Genomic DNA, 16,598 nt, shown 5'->3' on the forward strand with positions numbered 1-16,598 from the left:
CCCCACGACGCTCCCTTCTCTCAAAAAGAAGTCGCGGAGCTGTGGCCCAGCGGGTGCCGAGTGGCTCGCACCTGAGCGGCCAGGCTCCGGGAGCGAGGGCGGGCGCGGCGGCGGCTGGGCTCCTTCCCCGCACTGTCCTCGCTGGAGCCGCTGGCTGCCAAGGGGTCCCGCAGGAAAAGCCCGTGCGCCAGCCGCCTGCCCATCACCTTGCGCCTCGCGTGGACGTATTTCGCTTGAGAAATCCCAAATCTTGGGTGCCTGGTCCTGGCTCTCGGGAGAATCGCTGGTCCAGCCCTGAGCTCTCGTCCGCTCCACCCAAGGGGGCTCTCTGGGTCCTCCTGCCCCCAGTGCCTCCTTCCCGGGCCTCGGCAGCGTACCCAGGTGTCCCCGCACCCCTCGTCCCCCACCCAGGCCTGCGCCTCCCGGGCCTGTGGGTCTCCAGCGCCTGGGCCCGCGCTCCCACCGCCGGTCCTGCCTCGCTTCCCACCCGGCCCCGCCCATCCTCTCCGTCTCCCTCCCACCTCCGCCCCCCCTCCCCAAGTGTTGCTATTTTTAGCAAATCCTCAGCGCGCCGCCACCCGCTCAGCTTGTAGCTCCCAGTTCGCAGCAGCGCGCTGCCGCCCTCCGGAGCTCCAACCCCTGCGCGGCGACCGCGGCGGCGGCGCGTCCCGCACACCGCACAGCGCGCACCGACCCGGCCCCGCCGCTCCCGCCGCGCCCGCCGCGGTCTTCTGCCCCGGCGCCTGCTGCGATCGCTAAGTCCCTGCTGGCAGAGCAGCGGCGGTCCCCGAGTCAACTTTCAATCCCCCCTTGGTTTCTGCCTCGCCATTCTCCTCTCGAAAGATGGCTGTTTGGAGAAGGGGGAGAAGTTAGGGGGTCGCGGGAGCCGGGAGAAGGAGGGCGCGACAGCCTCAGCAGGAGCGGGCGGAGGTGAGTGGCACCACAGCTCGGTCCTTGGCTTGTGCTCGGGTGATGCCCTGGGAATTGGGAAGCAAGTGTCCCGTGGATGCGCCCCTGAATTCCCTGCCCAGGTTCCCCAGGTTAACGGCACCCCAGTCCGGACCCCGACGCCGCTGTGCTTGCATCTAGCTACCCAGAGGTTGGGTGGTTTAGGGGGACCTTTGTCAGAAGTTCGGTGCCAGGTGATCTTTTTGGTGTAGACTCTTACACTGGCTGGATAAGCCTAGGAGAGGGGTCGGTTGCGTGACGCCCCCACCCCCCCCACCTCCGAACTCCCCCTTCACACATACCCAGTTTATGCTGGAGTCGAATTATGAATGAAAAGTTGTACTGCCAACGTGTTGCTTGAGGGGAGCATTCCTTAGTGGGGGTACCTTTGATGTTTCGTGGGGTACTTCAGTTCCAAGTCTATACATCAGAATACTGGGTTTTAGAAAAGTTCCGGAGCCTGGGGGATGGGAGATAAAGCAGTTCCTTGCTAGAGGCAGGAGAGTGATGAATCGTCAGCTTATTAAGGTAAACTAGCGAATTAAACGCCAGCCGAGACTGTCAGAAGACGGGGGCGTTCCCTGAACGCCTGGCGGGCAGCGTTTGTTTGGCTTTGAAGCCCTCGCCCACTTGTCCGCAGTGAGTGGTGCTGGTGTCAGAGGCCTGTGCGTCCGTGGTGTGATCGAGTGGGACCGAGCTGCTCTCCAGATTCCAGGCACGGTTGTCAGGGAGAGGTGGCCTACAGCGGGGAGCCTAGGACGCGGTTAGTGTGATATGGAATTGGAAATTTTCTAGTGAGTCTCTTATGCTCTAATTTCAGGAAGATCTGTCGCGTTTGTTTTCCGTGGCAGGGAGGTGTGTGTAATCTCCTAAAAGGAACTTTACATTAGGTAACTATATAACATTTGAATTCTGTGAGAAATGAGAGATCTACATATATCCCATTATACGTGTATATTGTGTATATTGTATGTGTATATGTGTATGAAAAATGTGGGAGTGGCATACAAAGGCTTAAGAAGTTTAACTTCAACTGGAAAAGAAAGTGAAGAGTTAATTTTTCCTCCCCAAAGGGTATAACAATGCTTATACAACTAAATACTCTTGGTGTGTGCTGAGATTTCTTATAAAGGGTAAGATTTAGGAATTACAGGTATTTGGAGTACAAGCAATGTTTTCAAGCCTTGCAAGCATTATTGAAATCTAAGAAAAAGAAGTATATAGAGAAGCCATATTAAAGAAAAAGTAATTTAAATTATTTGAAAAGAAAACCTTTTGACACTTGAAAAGGTCTGGATGTTATTTTCTGATGCTCTAGAAATCTTTTTAATCCTGTAATTAATAACAGCACAGAATGAGTTGCAGTTAGTAAATGAGGACAATTAAAATATATTTGGAAAGGATATCTTTTGAACTACTCTTTGGTACTTTGGATGTTTATTATGGAAATTATTGTGACTGAAAATTTGTTGTTCAACATATTTGCTTTTTACCACAGATAATTAGTCCTCTTTTTCCTTTTAAACCACTGTTCTAGTTTGGACCAATTTAATTACCCAAACACCAAATCACTGATGTGCCTTCTGGAAAGCATTTGCATTTAAAATGCTTAACAAAAATATTGTATTTCCAAAACAACAAATAACGTAGTCGGTTGTAAAACGTTCTTGTAATTTTATTTTCATCCATTGTGTTTGAATGAGACAAGTCTCAGGAAGAGGAGGACCATTTGCTGGGAATACCTCATTTTCTGTGTAGGAAAAAGCAAATGTCTTCATGTAGGTTCCAGTCACAAACAGGTGCTTGTAGGGTGGAAATCCTGAGTCTGACCTTTCTTATTAGGCTGCCAGCTAGAGGCAGAGATGCTTTCCCAGGTCTCCTCCTGAACTGATCATCTTCACTACAGAATTGACACCGTTAGATGCACATGAGGTTGTACAGAAGGAAGTTAAGAGTTTAAAATTATATACTAAATTATGGTTAGGAGGGGTTTTTTCTCTGATTTTTTTTTTTTTTTTTTTTTTTAACTTTAGTCTTCCTGTTTCTTTCCCCTTGCAATTTAGCCTATTGGGCTGGCCTTTATTAAAAAGTCAGACCAAACACTCTTTGGCTAGAGAGTGGTTAGCATATTAAACTGCCATCTTCTGTAAAAATAATGATGGCCCTTCTGAAATTATAAAAGATAATTTTATACATTGTCACAGACCTTTGTGATTGAGTGTTCTGTGACCATTATTATGTCCAACATTATAGTAGACAGAATTGCTTTATGAAGTTATTGCCACTATACATAATTACTTATTATATATATTTGGGGTGTATTTGGAATATAGTTGGGTTTTAAGGAGTTTTAAATCATAAGACCAACTGACCAGATAACCTGTTTAATTAACTCGTTTAGATGATACAAGAAATTCGGATTTGTATTAATATCTGCATCTAAGGCTGTTTTAGGATTATACTGTAATCATTTCTTTTTATTAGAATTACCTCTAGTTTGAATTTGTTTAAATATCCTAACATATCATGCTGTAATTTATACCCATGCAGTGGGGAAGGTGTAGGTTATTGTTAAACAGAGATGTGAAGAAATACTAGCTAACAAGGAGAGCCATTTGAGAAACATATGGACATCATAAAATCCTTCTGTATGTAGCATCTGTACCTTCTCATTAGCGAAATATTGTAGTTATGGACATTTTTTGTTATTGCATCCAAATGTGGCTTTTAACTTTTGCTTCAGTGAATTTTTTGTTTGTTTGTTTTAAAATGTAATTTATATTAATGCTTAAATTGGTGGGGGCTTTATTGTTTAAAGGCCTTCCCTTTCAATAAAGACATCATACTTAATTTAAACTGCACACATCCTCAGATATGTACATTTGTTTCCTAGCTTGTTATTATAACTCTTACCTTTCTCGGTGATTCTTCAAAACATTTGAGAGACAGGTAGGAAGACATATTGGTCTTATTTTTGGAAGGAGGCAGCAGGTACACTGATAGATCCAAGGTCACACACTAGTGAATCAGTGTGAAGCTAAGGATAAATCTATATTTCCTGTGCTCTGTTCATAACAGCAAGCTTCTCTGGTGGCTGTCATGACATTTTCATAAATTTATACATTCTTAGATTTTTAAAGCGCTTAACTTTGTAGATGTGGAGGTCAGATTTTATATCAGTCAATATAGTCATAAGGGGATAAGCCCTTATTGTTACCTGCTGATGGAGGAGAACCATGAGTCCTATAGCTAGCGCTAAAACAAGCATACTCACCACTGAGGGATATTCATTCTTTCACATCCCTCTGCCCACACCGGCCCCACTTTATCAACTGCACACTGCCCTTTTATTGGCCAATGCTGCTTTGAAGTTTGTTAGCACAGTTGTCAAGCTTGAGAATCATCAGGCTCACTGGTGATGGAACTGAGAACGTGATTTTTTGAGAAGAGAGAATATTGACAGAAGGCAGCAATGGACTGTCCACTCGAGAGCCAGCCAATACTGATTAGGGATCATGTTATTCTGGGTGTCAGGACACCCACCTTCTCTTATTAGCTCTGCTTCCTCAGCTGAACTTATAGAAGTGAACAGAGGGTTTATGCAATTATCTACTCATTTCTGTCCATGTAGATCTCGTATCTGGATAAATCAGGCTTAAAAATAAACAGAGAGCAACTTCTTTTTCTCTAGAGAAGATATTCTTATGACTTTTTTTTTTTTTTTTTTTTCATCCTCCCAAATAGCTTCTCCTTCAAATCTCACCAGAATTTTTCAGGGCAATTGCCCACAATCAAGGTGATAGACTATTGTTAAATTCAAAAGTGGAATATATTATCCAGGATGCAGAAGAAAGCATTGTATTTTCATAGAAATATATAATCTTCTGCAAGCTCGCATGTATTTTATGAAAATACTTTCGGCATTTCTGAATAAGCAGACAGTACCAGGCTCTCTCTATTAAGTTAATAATGTTTTCTACCGTCATTTTCCCTAAATGTGTGGTTTACAGGAGCTTACCCAAATCATTTTGAATGTGAAATGCTAAAAAAAGTGACTATTCAAGTGTGGTTTGCTATTTATTATAATTAATTCTGCTTAGAGCCCCAAAGAGAGGAAAACTCCCATTCTTTATATTCTTTGCTGCACCAGAGAGAGTATAGCATGCTGTTAGTGAGTTTGAGAAGAGTTGAGGTTGCTGGAAATGGTACTTTCTTCCTGTTTCTACAGAAGAAGGAGATGGGTGTGGGCTAGTTTAGTCTGAATGGAATAGTGATGAGTTGAATTTAAATGGCCACTGAAGGAAGGTTAAGATTTGGATCACTCAAAAATCACTCAAGATACTTGTTAGCAAATCGAAACAAACTTTAGTCAATTTAAGCATTAAATAATTAGTGAATTTAAGCATTAAATAAATGTATTAGAGGATATTGTCTCTATTTGTTTTCTATTGTTTGGTAACACATTATCACAGATTTAGCAGCTTGAAACAACACACATTTATTATTTCAGTTTCATTGCTCAGAAATCCACACATAGCTTAACCATATCCTCTGCTCAGGGATTTTATCGGGTGTTGATCAGGGCTGCAGTCTTATCAGAAGCTTAACTGGGGAAAGATCTGCTTCCCAGTTTCTTTAGCTTGTTGGCAGAATTCATCTCCTTGTGGTTGTAGGACTGAAGTCTCCATTTTATTGCTAGCTGTCAGTCAGAGGCCACTCACAAACAGGGCTTCCGTCTGACTGCTGTTCTTTGCCATGGGACCCTCTCACAGACAGTCTTACAACATGGCAGCCTACTTTTCAAAGCCAGCAAGGAAGAATCTCATGTTCCAGTATGATAAGACAGTCATCACTTTTCCATTCGTATTAGTCCTTACCTATCTCCTTCTTTCTGTAACATTTAGGAGTGATGTCGACATCACCTTTGCCATATAACATAATGTATTCAAGGAAGTAACATCCATCGCCTTTACCATATTCTATTGGTTTAGAAGCTTGTCATGTATTGCACCCAAATTTAAGGGGAGGAGACTATATACGAGGGCATGACTTATCGGCGGCCACCTGTGGATGTGTCAATCACGTTCACTATCTCATAGAGTCTCTGGGATAGTCAGGAGATGTGGCTTAGAAGCCACTCAATCAGAAACAATGCTCACAATCGCTCTGAAAAACGGATTCAGTGAGATAGTGTGGTCAGTGTTGGCACACCAGCTTCTATAGTGGAAGTGGGCTCTGTATCATCAGAGAGAGGATTCTCCATATATAATAATGGGGTTCAGTTGCTGATGGCCAAAACAAATGACAAATGTCTACTGCTGAAGGAAAGAAGGAGAAAAAAATGTGAGCAAATCATTGCTTAATGAAATGTTGAAGTTTTTGACCAGGATAGGTATAATGACCATCGGGAGATGGGATTGAATTGGAGAGTAGCTGGAATTATGCAACTCCTTAGAAAGAAAACTTTTCTAGGATTTAGGAGAATGATGGTAGTGAGACCTCATTTAGGAACAGCGGTGGTAAGAAAGGAGTAGAAATATTTAAAAAGATGAATCACTAGCACATACTATGTTAGTCTAGGATTTGACTTAATTAGTCCCTAATGTATTCCATATGCAAAAGATATTTGAGGGACTGGTGCCACTGATCCTTGTAGGGAACCAGCACTGTGCTTTGGGGGACCTGCAACGTGGCCTCCCCTTATTTTACAGGAGAGAACAGAGCCAGAGACCGTCTCAGATCCACTGTACATGGATCTGTGGGACATTGTGTAGGGACATGATGGTCTGTTGAGCACAGCCTGCTGCTCCAACCACTTCACAGGAAAGATATTTTTTTCCTAATCTGTATCTCCTCATTGACAACTGAGCTCAGATTTCCCTAGTTCTGTGTCCCGTCTTCCCCCCAAGTAAATGGAGACTTGGAAAGGTTAAATAGCTTATAAGGATATGAAATCAAGGTCTGATTGCAAAGCCCACAGTCTTGTAGTATATACATCCCATACTCACAAGCAGTAAGTGAAGTTTCCAGGGGAGGAACTTGTTTCTCCTACTGAAGAGAATGTCAGCACTACAGTTGCTCTTGGGTTCCTTCATTCATCTTGAAAGAACTGGGTAGTGGAAGATCAAGTTTAAAGAGAGGAGTGAGAGAATATGCTGTATCATGCCTTCTTTTCTTTTCCCAGCAGGAAGTACACATTATAGGTCTTTCTTCCATCTAAAAGTAAGAATGTGAAGTGGAGGCTGTGTATTTTTATTTCTACTTATCATTCTGGCTAAAAGCAAAAGCTCTGTGTATCCTTTCTCTCCTATATGTAGATTGCCACTATTAAATTCAATCAGGCAACATTATGAATTCTCATCGCCTCTTTGGCCACTGGGTTCTTTCTATAGCTTTTTCAGTTTTTGATCTACTTGAAAAGTCTATTCAGACATTCCTCCTTTTTTCTTCTATTACTCAGTCCCCCTTTCTACTCGGTGGTGCTTCTGTATCCTATTCATAGGTATTCTACTTTTTTCCTCTTCTGTTTTATGCACTTAAATCTCTTCTTTAAATGGATCTAGTTCCATTGATTGGAATCGTTGGCCCAGATCCCCTTGCTGCTCTACAAGCTCAGTGTGGGAACTCACCTGTATTCTGTTAATTTTACTGAGTTGTGCCCTGTGTCCCAGCACGGTATAAAGAAGACTTAAAGATTTCCCTGGGTATTTGAGTCAAAATGTAAACATTTAAAACTGAATACCCCAAAACGCACTGATTGGCTTGTTAGGTCAAGTGTCTATCAATGGACCACTCCACTATGGCCAGGTATTGGGATGGCCCCCCCTGGGCTCAGATGTCTGCCCTTCCCGAGTAAGACTGTTTTCCAGGAGGGGAATTGTTGACCACCCTCCACCTGATAAGGATAGACTACAATAACCTAATCTAGAGCAAGCAACAGATCAGGAATTCTTGAAATAAACTTGTTTTTTTCATAGAGGTTTTAGGTGTTCTAGTTAGCTGAGGCTGGATTGAACTCTAAAAGCCCAAACTCCTTAGCATGTCACCCAGATTTTCTCATGGACTCGACCTAGTCTATCTTTATTACCTTTCCATTTTTAATTCTTGCTGCTCCCTGCCTTTCTGCTTTAAGGATTTAAGCCCTAAACTTGGAGCTAGCAAGTGGCTTAGATTTTAGATAATGGGAACAACCTGCCTCAGAGAACAAATCAACATGTAAAGAAAAGTCAAGGTGTGTGTGTGTGTGTGTGTGTGTGCGCGCGCGCGTGTGTGTGGCGAGTAGGAAACAAACAATGACAGCTTTTCAGTTTCGGCATCTAGTTAATCTTGAAGCAGTTGTACAGCTGATTTTTCTAGGATTATGTTAGGTAAGCAGCAAATTATCCATAAATTGAGTTTCCGCCCTTTGCAACTGAGAGTACGAAATAGCACAGATTTATTTCAGCCTCGCATTCTCAGTGCATTTTCTGAGCCTGCTACCTCCAGAACTGTCAATGGCCAGCTCTTCACCAAAATCCGACTTCTGCTCCTCTGGGGTTTTCTTTGGAGACTTGCCCATTTGGAGGCTGCACCTCCTGTGCTGTCCTTTTCCTCCAGGCCAAACTCATGTTCCTCCTCCTTTGTGGTGCTTTCTCTGATTTCTGCACCTGACCACAATCTCATTCTTCTCTAAATTCCCTCAGTAATTTAGGACTACGTCAATGGTTCGTGCAGGCTTACAAGTTGAATTATAGTATTAGTTGATTAGGAAATTGTAATAAAAAGTCTACTGTATGAGTAAAGCCTTTAAAGGAATTTGCATTTTATTACCCAGCATCTTTTTAGTTTTGAAAAGTTGTAGTATGCTTAATATATGGAGTGATTTACATATGTATTTGTGGTTTCTTTCAATTTCCTCTGTGACCCACTAGAGATCCATGGCCTCCCATGCTTAGATGGAAAGGAGGGAAGAGAAGGTTTGGCCTTCTAATGAGCACCCTCTCTTCCAATAAAATGCCACAGGAAGAGTGTTCTGATTTTAACCAAGATTACTGTTAAAATATATTTCTATATAGTGGGAACTCTGTATAGTGGGAACCTAAGTTATTCCAATTAAGCCTTTTAATTAAGTATGTAGGAACATAAATACAGATACTGTCACTTGTAGCTTTCACAAATTATAAGACCAAAAACCAATGAGCAAATATTAAATATGAACAACAGAACTGATGACATGAAAAGGAACAACATTTAATGATGTGGCAAATACATTCTGCTGCTGAAATTACGGTGCCAGTGTAGTAGTGTTGAAGAGTAAAGAGATGTAGCCTCAGATCCTGTTCTTATTTAATCTGTTTCTGTGTTTTATATTAATAGAAATGCACAACATGTCCTTTTAAACAGTAGATTAAAAGAAAACAGTATTAACTTCAAGGCTTTGTTTGCTGGTTCAGACTAATCGGACTAAATTCATACATGACCAAAACTGTACCGGTAAATCATCAGATATCAACTTTACTGAAAGGTATCGCTTGAGAACTCGCACGTCTTTTTGGTCTCTTAAAGATGTGATTAGCATTGTGAAGTTACTGAATTCCAAATCAGATGTGTAAGCCGTGTCCAAAGACTGCAGCAATGGAGACCAGATTGTATAGAAACTACTCAGAGATTGATGTACGTACACATCATCTTCACTCTCAAATGATGATGATTTTAACCATATACTGCAGGTACCTTTGGATGCCTGTGCTACCATGTGTTCGGTGATGACTCAATTCATCTTCACCTTTTGTCTAATCAGACTTTATTCATTTAGCAAATTACATGTTATTTGGCCTTATGATTGAGAACACCAACAGCTAGTGCGGGAGTGAAAAATTTAGTGGCCGTATTTAGTTTTAAGATGATTACTCAGAAATTAATTAGAATACATTTATACTTACTTTATTTTTTCAGATTATCATCTTGGTGCAAACCTAAAATTGAAAAAAAAAATTGCATGACAAACTCATGGATTTCACTTTGAAGTACCTAGTCCCAAATATTAATTGCTGCTTAAAACATTTTACACGTCATTAACCAGGTTGTAAGCCCTCTGAAGGCTGAGAGAACTTGCTTACTGGTTTTTGTTTTCTTCCACAGTATTAAGTGCATTTCAGAAAGTTGGTGACCAATGAATGTTTGCTGATTGACCAACTGTTTATATATCATTATTTCCTACTGTACTGTGAGCTCCTTGAGAGCAGGGACTAGTTTTGTTTTAATCTGAATGCCTAGCACAGCAACTCTTACATGAGAAATATTCTGAAAGAACAAAAGAGTGAATTATAAGCTGTATGCATGTGTGTGTCTCCTTTTAGATCTCATCCTTCGTACACAAGGCACTTCTAACAATTGTATAGAGCAGTACTGTCCAATGGAATTTTCTATCATGATGGAAATGTTCTATATCTGTGTTCTCCAGTACCATAGTCATAGGCATGTGTGACCTTTGAGCAATGCAAATAGTCAGGATAAGTGGCTGCATTTATTTTAATTTGAATTATAAAATAGTGTCATGAGGCTAGTAGACAGCCCAGGTCCGGACAGAAGGACTCTATTCTCAAACTTACTTGCCCACATCTCCAGCACGACTACATTTTTTGGTTGTAATGGGATGTATTTGAATATTGTTATGAGATGGACAAAGTAAATTATCTCACGTTTGACACAGAGGAATATGTTCCATCAAATTGGTTTCATTCTTCTCCCAAATGGCCAACAACATTGCATGTCATCTCGTCACTTATCCCATCATAGGATCTTTTTTTTTTTTTTTATCATTTCCTTGTTAGTCTAGAGGCCTGACACTGATCACTGTATCAGATAAGTTTTACATGCAAATTTTTTTAATGGCCCAGGTTTCCTTGTGTTTTGTTTTAGTTCCACTGTTATAATCTTTTTCTTTCCTAACAAACCATTTAACCTTGGATTATCTATGTCATCGTCATGATCATCAGCATTGTATAAAATGATGTTTATGCTATGCTAGCCTATATTTGATGCACTAATGTCTGCTGATATTGTGAACAAATTTCAAATTTACTATACTCTTTAAAAATATTCCTTCTCTTCTACCGTTGCTTTTTTTGTCCTTTTAATCTTTCTGGTACAGGTGAAGAACGAAGAAGCATTACAGGTATTTAAACATAAGTATAACTCAATCCTTATGTAAGATGTAACCCTACCATAACAAGTTTCACAGCTGGTGTCAAAATGCATGAAATCAATACAACAGGATTTTCCATTCAGAAAGTCAAGAATTACTTCTTCTAAGTGGCCACGTCTCTTATGCAACTGGTGGCACTTCCAGAGCAAGACTTAGATTAAAATTCATCATACATTTATTGAGTCCCAGTTTTGGGTATTCACATAGAGTGTCTCATGTCTTTCAAGAATGCTGCATCTAGTGATATATAGTGGTTATGGAGACTAAATATTCAAATAAAGTGAAATAAACTCTGCTGAGAAGCAGAAACACTTCAGCAGTTTCCACTCATTCTCTGCTGCTGGAGATTTAATAGTTGTCTTAAATGGCAGAATTTGAATGCACAGATTTCAGCCTGCATTCTTGCCTTTTGTTCATTTTTTCGGTCTAGCGTAGTAGTTCCCAAACTTGAGTGTGCATCAGAATTTCTCTTCAGGGCTAAACACACAAAAGACTGTAAACTGTACTTTATAGTGAGTTACCTCATTTTCCAAGGCAGTTTTGTTTGTACTAGATTTTCATCTTGGAACCTACTTTTTTCTCACTACCCATAAGATGCCTCTCCTCTGTATCTCCTTATTTCCACTTTCATTCCAGCACAGGGCTACTCATTGAGAGAACTTGTAGATATGCTTCTGAATAGGTTTCACAAAATAGGAGAAAAACTCAGTAGCAATTTATAGGATTTTGCACTTGTGAATCACCAGTTGTGTTTTGGTCTCTTGATTGCTTTCATCTGCCTCTTAATGGTGAAAAGCTAGTACCGCTTCATTATTTTCCCCTAGCCTTCCTGAATTCTCCTAAAAATCCCCATTGATGTATATTATGCATTAGGTTCATTTTAGGCAAGATGGAGGGAGTGAGGAGGAGAACTTTCTTTTGTGATTTGTGCTATAAATACATTTTTAAATCTCCTACTTATCTGTTTGACCCAAATTAAAAAAGTTGCCTACATTAAAATAAATATTTGATGAGTTTAGCATTGTAGTGAAACAGTAATAGTTTGCCTTTATTTATAAAGTTCAGCAAAAGCCACTGCCAAACCTATTCTTGTTTACTAACAAGAACACCTTTTGGAGTCACTTACTACTTTTTCTCTATGAAAATAAATTTAATGAATTCAACTTAAGTTACGTTTTTGAAAGTATAATGCTAAGACCACTCAAGCCAAATGGGAAAGGATAAGCCAAATGGAATGGGATTTCAGATAATGGCTATAGCTTTAATTTCTCTAGAATAGCAAATCTAAAATATTCCTGTGTGAATTTATAATTTTCAAGTAACTGTTGAAAACACATTAAAATTTATTTCATGCTCTATTCTGTTTTTCTTACTTATCTTCTGATCCCCACATTACATTATTATTTTTGCTTGTACAGCAAATAATCTTTTAAAGAGATAGTCATAATAAAAACAAATTTTTTATGTTTGTAGTAGTCCCCTCTTACTTGTGGGGGATACAGTCCAAGACCCCTAGTGGATGTCTGAAACCATGAATGGTACCAAATCCTACATATACTATATTTTCTTATATATACACACTTATTATAAAGTTTAATGTATAAATTGGTCACAGTAAGAGATTAACAACAATAACAAATAATAAAATATAACAATTATAACAATTTACTATAATAAAGTTATGAGAATACGGTCTCTCTCAAAATATCTTTGTACTGTACTCACCCTTCTTATGATGATGATGATGTGAGATGGAAAAATACCTCATTAAGTCAAAAACTTTCACCTTTCCACTTAAAGGAAGAACTTTATGGCTTCTCCTTGGCATATCTGAATTGCCAGCATCACTACTCTTGAGCTTCGGAGCCATAATTAAGTAAAATAAGGATTACTTGAACACAAGCTCTGTGATACTTCCACAGTTCATGTGATGACCAAGATGGCTCTTAAGTGGCTAATGGGCAGGTTGCTCGTACACCAGTATGCAGTGTGGACACACTGGACAAAAGAATGATTCATGTCCCAGTCAGGAAGGAGCAGGATGGTCCAAGATTTCATCATCCTACTCAAAGCAGCCTTCAATTTAAAACTTATGAATTGTTAATGTCTGGAATTTTCCATTTATTATTTTGGACCGTGGTGGACCATGGGTAACTGGAACCATGGAAAGTGAAACTGTGGAGAAGAGGGGAAACTACTGTACTCATGTAGTTGCCATTTTCAGTGCTGTTCATTGCTTTCATTCACTCATTTCCTTTTGTGCTTTTCATACCTTTATTCTGCCTGAAGAGCTTCCTTTAAAATTTCTTGTAGCATAGGCCTGCAGGTCTGAAAATATTTTCATTTTGCCTCCATTTTATAAGGTTTTTGTTGGATATGGAATTCTAGATTGACAGTTTCTTCCTTTTAATACTTTAAAGATGTTGCTGTACTGTTTTCTCACTTACATTGTTGTTGTTTTTTTATGAGAAATCTGCTGTCATCTTTATTTTTGTTCCTTTTTATATACAACATGTCCTTAAAGACCTTCCCTTTTTCATTTCTTTCAACAATTTGATTATAATATATCTTAGTATAACTGTCTTCATGTTTCTTGTATTTTGTGTTCACTGAGCTTCATGAACTTTTGGGTTTATAATTTCCATCAAATTTGGAAAAAAAAAAGTTATTTATTTGAAATATTTTTTGGTTTCCCTCCTCTTCCTCCTCTCTTTCTTGGTTTCTAATTCCATGTATATTAGGATCACTGATGCTCTGTTTATTTTTTTATTCTTTTTTTCTGTGTGTTTCATTTTGGATAGTTTCTATGGCTTTGTCTCAAGTGCACTAGCAGTGTGTTTTTCACCTCCTACATTGTAGTTTGCATCTCTTGAAGTTCAATTTGGGTGTTTTAAAACATTGTTTTTTGAAGCTCCATGGAGTAGGTTGATAATAACTGTTACAATGACCTTGTCTGCAAATTCTAAAATCTTTTTTTTTTAGTTCTTGGTCAACTTTATTTGGTAGATTTTTTTCCTTAGTATGGGTTATATTTTCCTACTTCTTTGCATGCCTGGTAATTTTTGATGGATGCCAGACACTGTGAATTTTCCCTTGTAGAGTATTGGATATTTTTATATCCCTAGAAACCTTTTTGAGCATTTTAAAAAATGGGATGCAGTTACAGACTGAGAAACAGTTTGATTCTTTCAGGTCTCACTTTTAAGATTAGTTTCTGAGTATTCTACCCCAAACGCCATGACTTGTAAGTTTCCCAGTTTGGCTGGTGGGAACAGGCACCATTCCCAGCCCCGTGTGAGTGCAAAGTACTGCTCCCTCTAATCCTTTCAGGTGGTTCTTTCCCTGGTTATGGGTTGTTTCCTTGCATACATGTGCTCAGCTGTACTTTGCTAAATATTGAGGGGTATTTACAGATCTCTGGCAATCTCTCTTGTTCAGCCCTCTTCCCTCTGGTACTCTGTCCTGAGATTTCTAGCTGCTCTCACCTCCCTGGTTTCTCACATACATCTCTTCAGTGCAGGCATCGTGCTGGGCTCTGCCTTGGTTTTCTTTCCCAGGGCCATGGTCTGGAAGCTGGGACAGTCATAGGGCTCATGTCATCAGTTTCTCATTGCTTAGGGTTTGCCTTATTTCCCCGTTCTCAAGGATCATTGCTTGGTATCCAGTGTCTTGAAAACTTGTTTCATATATTTTGTACAGCACTTCCATTTTTTTCAAGCAGGAGGAAGATTTCCATGCCTGTTACCTTATCTCGATTGGAAGTGGATCTTCTCTATTTGTTTCTTTTCCAGGTAAAATCTTGTTGGTCAAGATCATTTTTGGAGACTATTTAAGTATTTAATACTCAGTGTAGTGCAGTTTATTGTGATACTCTTTCTAATTTTCAGTGGTGTACAAACTTTCTATGATGAACACTTTGTACTATACACATATTTTCAAAAATTAATAATAGCTACATCCTGTGTTGCGTGTAATGATTTTGGTCATCACCCTCGCCATTTAAAACCATTTTTAAGGAAAGCCAGTCATACATCTAGAAGTTAAATTTGCTAAACATAATAATTTACACGCATTTAAGGAGATAAAAGATGCTACTATGGTGAAGGACTTTGTTCCCATTAGCTTGTTTTTTAGAAGGATTTAAGCCAAGTAGCTTTGAAATAATATACTCTTGAGTTTGTAGATCGGAGTGATCTACAAATAAATTACTGTCTTTTAAATTGTATCATATTTTATGGAGTTCCTTTTTATATTTATTTAGGAGATTCTCTTCTTCATGGGTCAGCCTTTAGAATGTTCACATATCAAACAGTAGTGATCTATGTGCTGGTGAACTATTTTATTTTTAATTTCTCTAGAATTTGAATGGCAAAATATAGTACTGTGAACTAATATGAGAATAAAGTGTCAAAATTCAGGAGCATGTCTTGCTATAGTGCATATATTGTGGTGCTTCAAGAGTTTTCTGGCAGTTAGGACACAATTGACTGTTAATTTAAAAGAATCCTTGAGGTAGTATCATTCCATATGCTGTAGGAATATGTCAGTGATTTTTTTTAATTTTATGATTTGAGTTTTTAATGTAGTCTTTTGAAATCTAGTTGTTAAGCATGGCAAGAAGAGTAGAGTTGCTTTAGAATTCTTAGGAAAATAATTTTGTAAGAACAAATTAAAATTAACTTTAACTTTCTTCGGTACTGTCATAAATACCAGCATGCTGAAGCCAAAATTGCAGCAATGTTACATTGCTATGTTTCCAATATTTAAGCATAAAGGTTAGGCCAGATTTATATTCTCCTGTAAAACTGAACCAAAATATAAATTATTTATAGAATTTTAAGAACAGAATCTTAAAAAACTGAACACCACTCTGTGGTGGAGACTGCCATTTGTCTCCTCCGATACATACCCCTTTCTCCATCATCCTCAGACATAGATGCCCTGAATTTTCACTGGGGACAGACCCTCACAGAATAAAGATGACATTGCTTGGCTTCTCCTGCAGCTAGGCATTATGCTATGTGACAAAGTTCTGACCTCAGGATGTAAGCAGAAGTGATTTGTGCAACTTCATGATGGGCCGACAAAAGAGAGGGGTGCATTCTCTTCTTTGCCTTCTCCCTTGCTGGACATGGGAGACTACTCTGTTAAACCTTGCTAAAGAGGCCAGTTCTCTAAGGATGGCAGAGCAACAAACTTTTTTAAAAGGCCTGGGACAAGGATGATGACTTCTTGAAGCAGAGCTGCTATAACAGCTTGGAGTTTCATGTGAGCGAGTAAGAAACTTCTATCTTGTCTAAGCTACTGTTATTTTGGGCCTCCGTTACACACAGGCAAAGCTATATACACGGTTCCCACATTTTCTTGTTTATATATATGTTAGTAGTCGCTTTTTATAACTGCAAGCTTGAAAGGACCAAGTGTCACAGATAGAGATCTAAACTTCTTTAAAGGACCGCATTTT

At 39.4% G+C, this 16,598-nt stretch overlaps 1 protein-coding gene across 13 annotated transcripts in view; it reads left to right on the plus strand.

Moving 5' to 3' along the window:
- Positions 1 to 582: 582 nt before the first annotated feature.
- The window catches only part of HDAC9 (histone deacetylase 9), an 858,791-nt gene continuing 842,775 nt past the window's right edge, over positions 583 to 16,598 (plus strand). For 9 of the 13 annotated variants that reach the window (XR_012498895.1, XM_019727246.2, XM_019727276.2 and 6 more), the window contains exon 1: positions 801 to 930. The gene's annotated coding sequence lies outside the window, so the exon portion shown is untranslated. Of the gene's footprint in view, positions 931 to 1,723; positions 1,743 to 16,598 lie in introns of those variants that run through there. The other 4 variants (XM_074340819.1, XM_019727304.2, XM_074340815.1 and 1 more) reach the window with 3 other exon arrangements.

Source organism: Rhinolophus sinicus, linkage group LG09 (assembly GCF_036562045.2).
Source record: "Rhinolophus sinicus isolate RSC01 linkage group LG09, ASM3656204v1, whole genome shotgun sequence".
Taxonomy (NCBI): domain Eukaryota; kingdom Metazoa; phylum Chordata; class Mammalia; order Chiroptera; family Rhinolophidae; genus Rhinolophus; species Rhinolophus sinicus.